The 15,888-nt window shown below is 46.7% G+C and overlaps 1 protein-coding gene across 1 annotated transcript in view; it reads left to right on the top strand.

Moving 5' to 3' along the window:
• The first annotated feature begins 1,250 nt into the window (after window positions 1-1,250).
• Window positions 1,251-15,888, top strand: part of Wnt2 (Wnt oncogene analog 2) — a 146,204-nt gene continuing 131,566 nt past the window's right edge. The window contains exons 1-2 of the mRNA XM_069307616.1: window positions 1,251-1,474; window positions 1,693-1,814. The gene's annotated coding sequence lies outside the window, so the exon portion shown is untranslated. The remainder of the gene's footprint in view (window positions 1,475-1,692; window positions 1,815-15,888) is intronic.

Genomic DNA, 15,888 nt, shown 5'->3' with positions numbered 1-15,888 from the left:
CCTACGTGAGACCAGTGTTAGAATATGCAGCTCCATCATGGAGTCCCCACCTGAAGAAACAAATTAGGAAACTGGATAAGGTTAACAAATTTCTAGCCAACTTCGAGGCTAGTCCCGAAGTTGCATGGGATGGGATATGAAGAGCGACTGAAGGCACTGAACCTGACGACGTTAGAAAAAAGGAGGGAGCGGGGAGATGTAATAGCAGCATACAAAATGCTCAGGGGGATCGACAGAGTGGAAATAGACGAAATGTTCACACGGAATATTAGCAGAGAAAGGGGACATGGGTGGAAGCTGGAAATTCAGATGAGTCATAGAGATGTTAGAAAGTTTTCTTTTAATGTGAGAGTAGTGGGGAAATGGAATGAACTAAAGGAGCACATTGTAGAAGTAAACACTATTCATAGCTTTAAAACTAGGTATGATAGAGAAGTAGGACAGGAGTCATTGCTTTAAACAACCGAAGGCTAGAAAGGCGGGATCCAAGGCCAGTGCTCAATCCTGCAGGCACAAATAGGTGAGTACACACACACACATCCACACCAGGGCGCCTGGTGGCTGAGTGGACAGCACCTTGTGTTCGTAGTCCTGTTAACCGGGGTTTGATTCCCGGCGTCGGTGGAAACAAATAGGCAGTTTCTTTCACCCTGATGCCCCTGTTACCTAGCAGTAAATGGATACCTGGGAGTTAGACAGCTGTTACGGACTGCTTTCTAGGGGTGTGTGTGGGGAAGGAAAATAAAAAGTTGAATGACAGTTGAGAGGCGGGCCGAGAGTCAGAGTTCAACCCCTACGAGCACAACTAGGTGAATCCACCTCCACTCACACAGATGGGGCATCGCGGCTGAGTGGACAGCACTCTGGGGTCCTAGTCCTAAGGGGCCCGAGTTCGATCCCCGGCAGAGGCAGAAACAAATAGGCAGTTTCTTTCACCCCAATTTACCTGTTCACCTAGCAGTAAATAGGTACCTGGAGAACGGAAAGGACGACTGGTGAGTAGCGGGAGAGTGAAGAGGACAAGAGGGTGAGGGGTGGGGTGAAGGTGGGGTGGGGGCTGGGGCGGGGGTTGGTGGGGGGTTGGGGGCTCGGGTGGGGGTTGGTGGGGGGTTGGGGGCTGGGGTGGATGGGGAGTGGGGGTGGAGGAGGAAGGTTGTGGGGGGACACTTGAGACGAGGTCAGAAAGCGTGGATGATCCGTATGTGTTTGTTTGTGTGTGTATGTGGGAGGGGGAAGGAGGATGTTTGTGTACCTACCTAATTGTGCTTGCGTGAGTTGAGCTTCGGCTCTATGGGCTCACCTCTCAATTTTTAATCAACTGGTGTACAAGTTTCCAAGCTATTGGGATCTATCTACATTTAAAACTGTGCCTAGAGTCTGCCTCCACCATCTCACTTTCTTTGTTAACACAGGAACAGAGGACTGCTGACTCCTGTTTGCAGGCTGAGAGAGATTTCCTTTCCCATTGCTCATGGTAAGTCTTCTTTGTCCATTCCATTTGTTTACTACTCTGACATTGGCAAAATATAGTTCTAATGTCTCTATGGCTCATTTGGGCACTCAGTTTCCACCTGTGTTCCCTTGTGCGAGTACCACCCAGCCCAAATAATCAGTCCAGGTCTGTTCTATTAATTCCCACCAGAACATTTTGTACGTGGAAATCATGTCTTTCCTAACCCTTTCTTCTTCCAGTCAGGTGAGGCTGAGTTCCATTAGTCTATCCTCGCAACTCACATCGCCTCAGCTCTGCCCTCAACTCTCAACTCTTGGGACATTCCTCTCAACTCTTAACAACTCGTTGTATGATTGACAAGGTAAGGACTGAACTCGCTTATTCCAGGATTTTCTATATATGTGTGATATGAAACGTTGTGAATGTGTCCATATTCATATATTCAACTTTCGAAAGGCAGCTTTTATATTACCTACATAGAATTTGCCGCTGATGACATCCGTTTGATGTAAACTTTGGGGTACAAGGTCGGTGTAAACTTTGGGGTACAAGGTCGGTATAAACTTTGGGGTACATAGTCGACGTAAACTTTGGGGTACAAGGTCGGTGTAAACTTTGGGGTACAAGGTCGGTATAAACTTTGGGGTACAAGGTCGGTGTAAACTTTGGAGTACAAGGTCGGTATAAACTTTGGGGTACAAGGTCGATGTAAACTTTGGGGTACAAGGTCGATGTAAACTTTGGGGTACAAGGTCGGTATAAACTTTGGGGTACAAGGTCGATGTAAACTTTGGGGTACAAGGTCGATGTAATACCAATTCTTGGGGTCTTCTCTCTAATTGTTTCCTGAGGGATCTCTTTTTTTTATTTTTACATTTAGCCCCTCGTGTCCGGTCTGGTGCACCTTTACTTTGTATCCACTGTTCATAAAGTCAAGTAGTCAGTTGTTGGACCATTCTTTTAGTATATTCTGACCATCTTGTAGCTCTTGCTGTAGCATTCGAATTAATCCTAATCCTAATTTTTGGATTCCGCTGGTGACATCTCCCCTTCCTGACAGCTGGTCTCTCACTGTTACTCGCTCTCGTCTGTTGGTCAGGTACTCCCTTATCCACTGGAGCACCTGTTGGTCAGGTACTCCCTTATCCACTGGAGCACCTGTTGGTCAGGTACTCCCTTATCCACTGGAGCACCTGTTGGTTAGGTACTCCCTTATCCACTGGAGCACCTGTTGGTCAGGTACTCCCTTATCCACTGGAGCACCTGTTGGTTAGGTACTCCCTTATCCACTGGAGCACCTGTTGGTCAGGTACTCCCTTATCCACTGGAGCACCTGTTGGTCAGGTACTCCCTTATCCACTGGAGAACCTGTTGGTCAGGTACTCCCTTATCTACTGGAGCACCTGTTGGTCAGGTACTCCCTTATCCACTGGAGCACCTGTTGGTCAGGTACTCCCTTATCCACTGGAGCACCTGTTGGTCAGGTACTCCCTTATCCACTGGAGCACCTGTTGGTCAGGTACTCCCTTATCCACTGGAGCACCTGTTGGTCAGGTACTCCCTTATCCACTGGAGCACCTGTTGGTCAGGTACTCCCTTATCCACTGGAGAACCTGTTGGTCAGGTACTCCCTTATCTACTGGAGCACCTGTTGGTCAGGTACTCCCTTATCCACTGGAGCACCTGTTGGTCAGGTACTCCCTTATCCACTGGAGCACCTGTTGGTTAGGTACTCCCTTATCCACTGGAGCACCTGTTGGTCAGGTACTCCCTTATCCACTGGAGCACCTGTTGGTCTGGTACTCCCTTATCCACTGGAGCACCTGTTGGTCACGTACTCCCTTATCCACTGGAGCACCTGTTGGTCAGGTACTCCCTTATCCACTGGAGCACCTGTTGGTCAGGTACTCCCTTATCCACTGGAGCACCTGTTGGTCAGGTACTCCCTTATCCACTGGAGCACCTGTTGGTTAGGTACTCCCTTATCCACTGGAGCACCTGTTGGTCACGTACTCCCTTATCCACTGGAGCACCTGTTGGTCAGGTACTCCCTTATCCACTGGAGCATCTGTTGGTCAGGTACTCCCTTATCCACTGGAGCACCTGTTGGTCACGTACTCCCTTATCCACTGGAGCACCTGTTGGTCAGGTACTCCCTTATCCACTAGAGCACCTGTTGGTCAGGTACTCCCTTATCCACTGGAGCACCTGTTGGTCAGGTACTCCCTTATCCACTGGAGCACCTGTTGGTCAGGTACTCCCTTATCCACTGGAGGACCTGTTGGTCAGGTACTCCCTTATCCACTGGAGCACCTGCCACTCCTGCCTTTTTAAGGGGTATTGTGTCAAAAGCTTTCTTGCAATTACAAAAAATCAATCTATCTCTCCATTTGTTATATCGTGTCTCATTTTGGTAGCTCAGTCATAGAATTCTATCAGGAGACAAAAATTACAGTCGCTGAACCCGTGCAGGGAGGGCTTTATAGCGTGTCTTGTACTCCATCTTGCGTGGTAATCGGGTTAGGGACACTGGCCTGTAGTTGAGTGCCTTCTGGCTGTCTTCTCTCTTATATGTTGTCATTATACGTACTGTCTACTAACCTTCTGGTAGTTCTCGTGTTACCAATGGCTTATTATACATCATAGAACGTGGCCGGCATCCTTGTTTTGATCTCTGGTGTGTGTGTGTGTGTGTGTGTGTGTGTGTGTGTGTGTGTGTGTGTGTGTGTGTGTGTGTGTGTGTGTGTGTGTGTGTGTGTGTGTGTGTGTGTTTGTGCGCGCGTGTGTATGTGCACGCGCGTGACGTGCAGATTAGTGGGCTTGGCGTTAAAAAGTAAAGTAGAAAGTCCGTGAGCGGTGATGAAAAGCTGAGAGACAGAGCCCAGTTCACACAAAAGTAATCTGTGAATGGTGAAATTCGTCGTCGTCGGAGGAGGAGGAAGAGGTGGTGGAGGAGGAGGAAGAAGAGGTGGTGGAGGAGGAGGAAGAAGAGGTGGTGGAGGAGGAGGAATGGAAAATAATAAAAATAAAGGAGACAAATGCAACACTAACAACAGAAGGCGTTGGCGATGAATGGAAATAAAACAAAGAACAATGAGAGGCAATTTTTAGATTTAACGCGACACTCGACACCCGTGACCCGACACCCGTGACCCGACACCCGTGACCTGACACCCGTGTCCCGACACCCGTGACCCGACACCCGTGACCCGACACCCGTGACCCGACACCCGACACCCACCCTTCATTAATATCAAACCAGTCAGTCACTCATCACATCATTAACGCTATGATTCACAACTATGTATCCTCTTACATGCTCACTTTTCACATTATTTGCAAGATCTCTCTCTCTCTCTCTCTCTCTCTCTCTCTCTCTCTCTCTCTCTCTCTCTCTCTCTCTCTCTCTCTCTCTCTCTCTCTCTCTCTCTCTCTCTCTCTCTCTCTCTCTCTCGTTTTCTCTCTCTCTCTCTCTCTCTCTCTCTCTCTCTCTCTCTCTCTCTCTCTCTCTCTCTCTCTCTCTCTCTCTCTCTCTCTCTCTCTCTCTCTCTCTCTCTCTCTCTCGTTTTCTCTCTCTCTCTCTCTCTCTCTCTCTCTCTCTCTCTCTCTCTCTCTCTCTCTCTCTCTCTCTCTCTCTCTCTCTCTCTCTCTCTCTCTCTCTCTCTCTCTCGTTTTCTCTCTCTCTCTCTCTCTCTCTCTCTCTCTCTCTCTCTCTCTCTCTCTCTCTCTCTCTCTCTCTCTCTCTCTCTCTCTCTCTCTCTCTCTCTCTCTCTCTCTCTCTCTCGTTTTCTCTCTCTCTCTCTCTCTCTCTCTCTCTCTCTCTCTCTCTCTCTCTCTCTCTCTCTCTCTCTCTCTCTCTCTCTCTCTCTCTCTCTCTCTCTCTCTCTCACTCTCTCAGTGTTAAAGAGAGAGTAATATTAACAGTTTACCAAGCCGTGAACATAGATTAAGTGCCAGCTTACTAAACCATGAACAAACACCATCAAAATCTTCCCCAGAGTAATAAATCTGTGCAACATGACCCATTGCAACCGAGTAGTGTGCAGTCATACCGGACTTGTTCTTTGGTGGGACACACAGGAGCGAACTTAACAGTTCTCTGAAAGAGTACAAGCAGTCGATATGTAGGCCTAATATTTTGTGACGTAATAATCTGGGTCTTTCGAATATGTGGATTGGTCTAGGACTGTTAGCGGGATGTGAAAGGCATTCATAATGGGGATGTGACACATACTGCACTGTGCCACATAGTGTTATACTGCACTGTGTCACATAGTGTTATACTGCACTGTGTCACATAGTGTTATACTGCACTGTGCCACATAGTGTTATACTGCACTGTGTCACATAGTGTTATACTGCACTGTGCCCCATAGTGTTATACTGCACTGTGTCACATAGTGTTATACTGCACTGTGCCACATAGTGTTATACTGCACTGTGTCACATAGTGTTATACTGCACTGTGCCCCATAGTGTTATACTGCACTGTGTCACATAGTGTTATACTGCACTGTGCCACATAGTGTTATACTGCACTGTGTCACATAGTGTTATACTGCACTGTGCCCCATAGTGTTATACTGCACTGTGTCACATAGTGTTATACTGCACTGTGTCACATAGTGTTATACTGCACTGTGTCACATAGTGTTATACTGCACTGTGTCGCTCACAAGATCCATCTTGAGTCACACCCACAATGCCTCTCCTGCCCATTCTGGGCAAGCCGTGACGTCGTGCACTTTCTCCTGAGCTATGGACAACTTTCCCTCACCATGGTGAGGGAGGGTGAGGTGTGGTGAAGGTCCTCACCATGGTGAGGGTGAGGTGTGGTGAAGGTCCTCATCATGGTGAGGGAGGGTGAGGTGTGGTGAAGGTCCTCACCATGGTGAGGTGTGGTGATGGTCCTCACCATGGTGAGGGAGGGTGATGGTCCTCACCATGGTGAGGGAGGGTGAGGTGTAGTGAAGGTCCTCACCATGGTGAGGTGCGGTGATGGTCCTCACCATGGTGAGGGAGGGTGAGGTGTAGTGAAGGTCCTCACCATGGTGAGGTGTGGTGATGGTCCTCACCATGGTGAGGGAGGGTGAGGTGTAGTGAAGGTCCTCACCATGGTGAGCTGTGGTGAAGGTCCTCACCATGGTGAGGGAGGGTGAGGTGTGGTGAAGATCACTGTACAGGGTCGTCAATGCCTTGACAAAGTCTCTATTTAGGTTCCTAAAGGATGTTCTAATGTTTGTCAGCATCACACATCTATGTTGATGTGTTACCCTGATGTTACGTTGTCTTGGTGTTCACATTAAATTCACTCCCAAATTCTGTTTTTCTGTCCCATTCCTGTAGCTGCCTTCCGCATATGGTGTAGATGCCTCCTAGTCCTCTTTCCCATCTCCATTACCTTACACTGGTTGAGATTGAATTCTAGAAGTCATTTGTCTATCCATTCCTGGAGTACGTCAAGAGCTTCATGTAATTTTCTGGAACTCTCGTCGGTGTTTACATTCCTCATTTGCTTAGTGTCATCTGCAAACATTTTAATGTAGCCGCTCACTCCCTTGGGTAGGTCACTCACATAATTTAGGAACAGCAGTGGTCCCAGGACTGAGTCTTGGTGGTGGTGGTGGAGTAGGAGGGTGGTGGTGGTGGTGGTGGTGGTGGTGGTGGTGGTGGTGGTAGTGGTGGTGGTGGTAGTGGTGGTGGTGGTAGTGGTGGTGGTGGTAGTGGTGGTGGTGGTAGTGGTGGTGGTGGTGGTGGTGGTGATGGTGGTGGTGGTGGTGGTGGTGGTGGTGGTGGTAGTGGTGGTGGTGGTGGTGGTGGTAGTGGTGGAGGCGTGACCAACAAGTTATGGAGGTCAAGGCACGATGCCGCTGGTATTCCAAGGCCTCTAGATTGAGCCTCCTCCACCCTGCCCCAACCAGCATCCCCAAGGACGTGGTCAACCGGTCCGGCCGCTGCTCGGGCCCCAACCTAGGGACCCAAAACCTGAGACCCCAGGCCAGGGACCCCAGGCCAGGGACCCCAGGCCAGGGACCCCAGGCCAGGGACCCCCAGGCCAGGGACCCCAGGCCAGGGACCCCCAGGCCAGGGACCCCCAGGCCAGGGACCCCAGGCCAGGGACCCCCAGGCCAGGGACCCCAGGCCAGGGACCCCCAGGCCAGGGACCCCAGGCCAGGGACCCCAGGCCAGGGACCCCAGGCCAGGGGACCCCCAGGCCAGGGGACCCCCAGGCCAGGGACCCCAGACCAGCCCTGTGTGTGTGTGTACACGTGTACTTATGAGTGCTGGGAGTCGCCACTCCACAATCCAGCCTTAACTACTCACCAACTGCTCCGACGGTTCGTAGAATTACCCAAGACGTCTTAAAATTCTGTAATAAAGAAAAAAAATATAACACCTACCTTATCCCTGACTTACCTTCAAATTGGTAACGCATATAGAACGTTAATAAAACATCATCTTACACGGAGAAGTATTCGTTTGTATGATAAATGTTTCTCATTGTAAATATTTTGATATTTACAAACGTAGATTAGATATTTTGATATTTACACGGAGAGTGTAAATATCAGAATATTTATGATGATACTTTATTATTGCCATCATTTTCATAATTGCGGTGATGTTTACTCACACTGTCATTCAAATTCAAATTCAAATTCAAATATTTATTTAGGTAAAGTACATACATACAAGGGGTGATACAAATATTAATGAATTTATAGATAGAGCTAGTACATATAATAGACCATATAGGATGGTCATCATTGTAAGTGTTACGGTGAGTAAATGTGTTTTAGTGTTACTCTGTTTACGTTATCCTGAGAGGTTGTGGTTAGGCCTATGGACCAGTTTGAAGTATAACACTATAAAAAGTGTTTGGATCGACTTAGTGCTCTACAGGACCACTGCTCCTGCAGGATGGCCATACACCAAGACGTTGGTGTGGGACACGTTGGGACACGTTGAGTGGGACTGGAGAGAAGAGGGCGGGGTGGTGGTGGTGGGGACTTTCTAGCGTGAGTTTGGGTGTGTGTGGCCGTGTCCGGCGCCCCCGTCGGCAGAGAGAAAGTTCTCAAATAATAAGTTAGTGAGAGTTTCACACTTCACTCAGCGCTCCAAGATGACGGCATCTCCTTAATAAAACAAAACAAAAAGAGTGATTTTCGTTGTCACATGTTGTGAGAATTTGGAATAAAATGTACTTTCTCTTCTCGAAAGCTGTTCGAGTTGCACGCAAATCTTGCAAGAATTAGTGTCGAAATATTGCCACACGACTCAGAATTTACAAATAAAATTCAAATCAATCATGTAATGTACTGACCTAAGAAGTCGCCCGATAGATTGATTGATGAAGATTAAGCCACCCAAGAGGTGGCACGGGCATGAATAGCCCGTAAGTGGGAGAATTTTGGGAGTGAATGTGATCTTTATTCGTGAAGAAGTCGTCCACAGTAAGGTTTGTGATACACTGGTCAGATGTGTCTCCCACGGCAGTTATTAAGATGCAAGTGAGGCAGTTTATACTTTTTCTTAATTCTGTTAAATAATGTTAAATATTGTTAAATGTTGTTAAACATTGACCGGAGTCTTACTGCCCAGAGATTACAACACGGAGGATGTATCAACAAATTATTTCATTAATATTCCCTTGAATATCTGTGATGGTGTGCGAACTGCGTACATATACCGTATGTACATGTTCATCTAGAACATATACACACCTCCAAGGTGAATAACGATGAGTGTTCAGCTGGATCTGAACATCACCGTCATTCCTTTCCTTTAGTCGTGGTCAGTATTCATTATTATGTGGTTAGATGTAATTACATTTGCATATATTCGGTTTTGTTAATTGTTTAGGTTAAGATATGTTGGGATAGTTTGGATAAGATTATGTTTGGTTAGTTTTTAGTCAAATATGGTTAGGTGATGTTGGAATAGGTAAGGTTAGGTAATGGTAGGGTATATTAGGTTATACTCCAGCAGGCTCCCCTACACCTAGAGTGCTGCCTCCAACACCTACACCTAGAGTGTTGCCTCCAACACCTACACCTAGAGTGTTGCCTCCAACACCTACACCTAGAGTGTTGCCTCCATCACCTACACCTAGAGTGTTGCCTCCAACACCTACACCTAGAGTGTTGCCTCCATCACCTACACCTAGAGTGTTGCCTCCATCACCTACACCTAGAGTGTTGCCTCCATCACCTACACCTAGAGTGTTGCCTCCATCACCTACACCTAGAGTGTTGCCTCCATCACCTACACCTAGAGTGTTGCCTCCAACACCTACACCTAGAGTGTTGCCTCCATCACCTACACCTAGAGTGTTGCCTCCAACACCTACACCTAGAGTGTTGCCTCCATCACCTACACCTAGAGTGTTGCCTCCAACACCTACACCTAGAGTGTTGCCTCCAACACCTACACCTAGAGTGTTGCCTCCATCACCTACACCTAGAGTGTTGCCTCCATCACCTACACCTAGAGTGTTGCCTCCATCACCTACACCTAGAGTGTTGCCTCCATCACCTACACCTAGAGTGTTGCCTCCATCACCTACACCTAGAGTGTTGCCTCCATCACCTACACCTAGAGTGTTGCCTCCATCACCTACACCTAGAGTGTTGCCTCCATCACCTACACCTAGAGTGTTGCCTCCATCACCTACACCTAGAGTGTTGCCTCCATCACCTACACCTAGAGTGTTGCCTCCAACACCTACACCTAGAGTGTTGCCTCCATCACCTACACCTAGAGTGTTGCCTCCAACACCTACACCTAGAGTGTTGCCTCCAACACCTACACCTAGAGTGTTGCCTCCAACACCTACACCTAGAGTGTTGCCTCCAACACCTACACCTAGAGTGTTACCTCCAACACCTACACCTAGAGTGTTGCCTCCAACACCTACACCTAGAGTGTTGCCTCCAACACCTACACCTAGAGTGTTGCCTCCAACACCTACACCTAGAGTGTTGCCTCCATCACCTACACCTAGAGTGTTGCCTCCAACACCTACACCTAGAGTGTTGCCTCCAACACCTACACCTAGAGTGTTGCCTCCATCACCTACACCTAGAGTGTTGCCTCCATCACCTACACCTAGAGTGTTGCCTCCATCACCTACACCTAGAGTGTTGCCTCCATCACCTACACCTAGAGTGTCAACCAGGTATCAACCAGAGTGTTGCCTCCATCACCTACACCTAGAGTGTTGCCTCCAACACCTACACCTAGAGTGTTGCCTCCATCACCTACACCTAGAGTGTTGCCTCCAACACCTACACCTAGAGTGTTGCCTCCAACACCTACACCTAGAGTGTTGCCTCCATCACCTACACCTAGAGTGTTGCCTCCAACACCTACACCTAGAGTGTTGCCTCCAACACCTACACCTAGAGTGTTGCCTCCAACACCTACACCTAGAGTGTTGCCTTCATCACCTACACCTAGAGTGTTGCCTCCAACACCTACACCTAGAGTGTTGCCCCTAAACTACCATTACCAACACTATGATGCAAGTGCCACACCCTTAACAACCGCCTTGTAACTGCCTTTCAACATTACCCTAACTCCATCCCAGCAGTCCCAGTCTCTCCCACAGCGGTCCCACTCCCATGCACTCGCTCCCACGTCCTCCCATAACCCACATAAGTGTTGCAGGAGGACCCCCTCCTCGCCCCCCCCCCCCCCCTCACATATGGGACCGTAAACATGCGTGCTAAAAGAGGGTACAGGGAGTGTGTTTCCAGCAACCGAGAGTAGAACAACTCCTGAAACCTTCTACAGGTAAGATCCAGGCACGTCTAAAGGACAAAGGTAATCAATATGTTACATTTCGTGCATCTGGCAACACTTGGTGAGTACTTGCAGCGTTCCGTTTTCAGATTTTGGTGGGGCATTGTGGTAAAAAAATACAGATTTTGGTGGGGCACTGTGGTAAAAAAATACAGATTTTGGTGGGGCACTGTGGTAAAAAAAATACAGATTTTGGTGGGGCACTGTGGTAAAAAATACAGATTTTGGTGGGGCACTGTGGTAAAAAATACAGATTTTGGTGGGGCACTGTGGTAAAAAAAATACAGATTTTGATGGGGCACTGTGGTAAAAAATACAGATTTTGGTGGGGCACTGTGGTAAAAAAAAATACAGATTTTGATGGGGCACTGTGGTAAAAAAATACAGATTTTGGTGGGGCACTGTGGTAAAAAAATACAGATTTTGGTGGGGCACTGTGGTAAAAAAAATACAGATTTTGATGGGGCACTGTGGTAAAAAAATACAGATTTTGGTGGGGCACTGTGGTAAAAAATACAGATTTTGGTGGGGCACTGTGGTAAAAAAAATACAGATTTTGGTGGGGCACTGTGGTAAAAAAATACAGATTTTGATAAGGCACTTTGCTTAAAAAATACAGATTTTGATGGGGTACTGTGGTAAAAAAAAATACAGATTTTGATGGGGAACTGTGGTAAAAAAAATACAGATTTTGATGGGGCACTGTGGTAAAAAAAATATAGATTTTGATGGGGCACTGTGGTAAAAAAAATATAGATTTTGATGGAGCACTGTGGTAAAAAAATAGAATTAATAACATTTATGAACATTTCTCAGGTTCTTTTAGTGAGAGGATGGAGTGAAAATGGTTTGGAAGAACACTTGTGTACGTTTCTGATGTGATCCGAAAGTCGGCTGAGAGAGATTTAGTTGTTGCTTGTGGGATTTTCAGGTGGTGTTCGTGTGCAGTTAGAATGTAGTTTTGATGTGTAATGTGGTGAAGGGAAAAAACGAGGAGCCCCTCTGTGAGCAGCGCGCAATCTCCAGTTGCCAAAACGTAACAGAAATGATGTGCTAAATTGCCCCAACCTCACCTAAGCGAGGACCCATTAATAGAAAACGGACCATCAGGTCAATTTTGCCAGCCTCTGAGATTTCCTTTTTGTATATTAGTTTTTGGTCTTAAGGGATTTATATGTCAACATGGGATGTACTTTTCCAGAGGATGGGTTCACCGACGCCCCCCCATCTCAGGGGTGGTGAGGGGGTGTGCTACTGACATCCCCCCGTACACCACTACCACCCCCGTACACCACCTCCCCCCCCCCTGTACTCAACCCCTATACATTTCTCGCTGCACTCCGCTGCCGCCAACAATTGCAGTGTTTTGATGAAATCCTCGACCATTACTCTGAGACAACCACCACCCACTTTCTAAAGCTCAGCTGGACGCCCTCCCTCGAATCCGGGAAGGTCCACCATAATACAGTGTCTATGTACTGCTGTATATATAATATATGTATAACAGTGTCAGACCACGAAGGAAGAATTGAAACAGGTATTTCCTTAAATACTTTCGTATTTAATAATTTAATAATACATCTTCAGAAGGATGTACATACAACACGTGTGTAAGAAGGATCTTACACACACAATATATATATATATATATATATATATATATGTCGTACCTAATAGCCAGAACGCACTTCTCAGCCTACTATTCAAGGCCCGATTTGCCTAATAAGACAAGTTTTCATGAATTAGTGTTTTTTCGTCTACCTAACCTACCTAACCTAACCTAACCTAGCTTTTTTTGGCTACCTAACCTAACCTTACCTATAAATATAGGTTAGGTTAGGTTAGGTAGGGTTGGTTAGGTTCGGTCATATATCTTCGTTAATTTTAACTCCAATAAAAAAACATTGACCTCATACATAGAGAAAAGGGTTGCTTTATCATTTCATAAGAAAAAAATTATAGTAAATATATTAATTCAGGAAAACTTGGCTTATTAGGCAAATCGGGCCTTGAATAGTAGGCTGAGAAGTGAGTTCTGGCTACTAGGTACGACATATATATATATATATATATATATATATATATATATATATATATATATATATATATATAATATATATATATATATATATATATATATATATATATATATATATATATATATATATATATATATATATATTGAACAAGCGTGAATGGTCCCCAGGACTATATGCGACTGAAAACTCACACCCCAGAAGTGACTCGAACCCATACTCCCAGGAGCAACGCAACTGGTATCTACAGGACGCCTTAATCCGCTTGCTCCTGGGAGTATGGGTTCGAGTCACTTCTGGGGTGTGAGTTTTCAGTCATATATATATATATATATATATATATATATATATATATATATATATATATATATATATAATCATATTAAAATGTGAATAGCATAGCAGTCAAATACAAATATAAAATTAAGGCTTCTCTCAGATAAAAACAACAAAGATAAGGTGATGATTTGACCACTTGTGACCCCTGACCCTTGAGGTCTCCAGTGACCTTGAGGTCTCCAGTGACCTTGAGGTCAGGGGGTCACTATAACCCATAACCACCGGTAAATACGTGATATTCTAAATAGGTGCTTGGTCTCCTGTGTTTACTGGAGATGAACTAATATATAATCTATGTAGGTGGAGGAGACAACAAGCTGATGACTGTAGTGGCTACCAGAAAAGGTTTATTACAGGAATACTAAGTCAGTAAGTGTCCAAGATCCAGTAAGTTGCTCCAGTAAGTCAGTAAGTGTCCAAGATCCAGTAAGTTGCTCCAGTAAGTCAGTAAGTGTCCAAGATCCAGTAAGTTGCTCCAGTAAGTCAGTAAGTGTCCAAGATCCAGTAAGTTGCTCCAGTAAGTCAGTAAGTGTCCAAGATCCAGTAAGTTGCTCCAGTAAGTCAGTAAGTGTCCAAGATCAGAGGAAGTATTTGCCAGCGTCTTTAAGGAATGTCATGGTGAGCTTGGTGATCCCTTGACTTACATGTTTAACAAGTCGTTGGAGGTGAACAACGGACTGGAATGGGGAAATGTTGTGGATGAGTTGTAGATTTGTTGAGGGGGGGGGGAGGGGGAGGGGGATAATCACGTGTGTTGAATTATCGACCAATTAACTTAATATCGACTAGGGTAAAATTGCGTGAAACAATAATTGGAAAAGCCATTATTTGACATATTCCAAATCATAGATCTTTAGGGACTCGTGTCATGGTGTTGCTACCAGCCGCTCTAACTTAACATATTAACTTATTCTCTATCAGCATATTTCAGTTTACAGTTAAACGAACATGACATTATATATCTTGACTTTAGAAATACCAGGCATACGGTGCTTCACAAAGGACGCGCTAGAAAGGCAGGAATACATTGGCGGAATTTTTTTTTGGTCGAAACAGGACGGGAATATTTGGGATGGAAAAACAATATCAGCCTGGAAGGAGTCACGTCCCAGACGCCTCCCGTCTGAGTGCTGTTCTCCGGGGGGAAATAATGTTGTATGTAACATCAAGGACGGACGCGGGCACCGTGTTGTCGTGCCTCGAGCCCCAGGACGGACGCGGGCACCGTGTTGTCGTGCCTCGAGCCCCAGGACGACAATGATGCACAATAAAAATGAATTCGTTTTTTGTCTGGGACAGGAAACCTATATATATGTAGGCTTCCTGTCCGCCTTCTGCGGTCCCATGTAGCCTTGTCCGGCCCCCTGGCCGGGCGTCTCGAGCCCCGGGACACGCCGTCGCAGGTAATTCGCTCACCGTAACGACGCCCAGGGACCAGTTTCGTGGCCAGGTAAGGCAGCATAAGTGCTGGGGGGAGGGGGGTGACGAGGGGCTTCCGCTGGGATGGTGGAGGTGTGGGTTGAATAGATGGAGGGGGGTGAGTAGGGGAGGGGTGTATGGAGGGGAGGAAAATATGTGCGGGTAGGGGGAGGGCAGGGGGCCGCCAGGGGGTTAGGGGTGGTGCGTCAAAAAGGGAGTATATCCACCCTAACACCCCCCCCCACCCCGGCACCCCCCAGTCCGGGGGAGACCGCGTGGGCATCCCGGATCTGCTTTCACTTTTCCGATAGGTCGATTGACCTATATTCTGGCGGGGAGGGGCTTCCCTGAGAGCCCCGGGGGGAGGATGACGTGACGGGTGAGAGACACAGGGCAGTAGGGAGGTGAGGACTGACGGAAGAGGCATGAGTATGATCAATACTCATGACGGGTATGATCACTATGTAGAGCCGCTACATCAAATCATCAGTAACGACATCATCAAAGCCGCTACTAGCCAACAAGACCAAGGCAGCAGTTGAACTCATAAACAACTTTGAGAAGCAATGGAAAATTAGCAAAAATAAACAAAAGTTCCAGATAATACACATAGCAAAAAGAGACCCAGACCTCATTATCCTTGATAGCCGCCCAATCCAATATGCGGAGGTAGGCAGAATACTGGGACTCGTGATTAATAAAATAGGGATAAAAATTCATGTAAGGGACCGACTAAACAAAGCCAAAGCAGCCTTATGAAAACTGAAGAGATTCCGAAGCCTCAGTACGAACATACAGATACATCTCTATTAGGCTCTAGTCCGGCCGCATCTAGAG

Source organism: Procambarus clarkii, chromosome 6 (genome assembly GCF_040958095.1).
Source record: "Procambarus clarkii isolate CNS0578487 chromosome 6, FALCON_Pclarkii_2.0, whole genome shotgun sequence".
Lineage (NCBI taxonomy): Eukaryota > Metazoa > Arthropoda > Malacostraca > Decapoda > Cambaridae > Procambarus > Procambarus clarkii.
The sequence above is the reverse complement of the archived record's forward strand: the minus strand, read 5'-3'. Positions and strand labels throughout refer to the sequence as shown.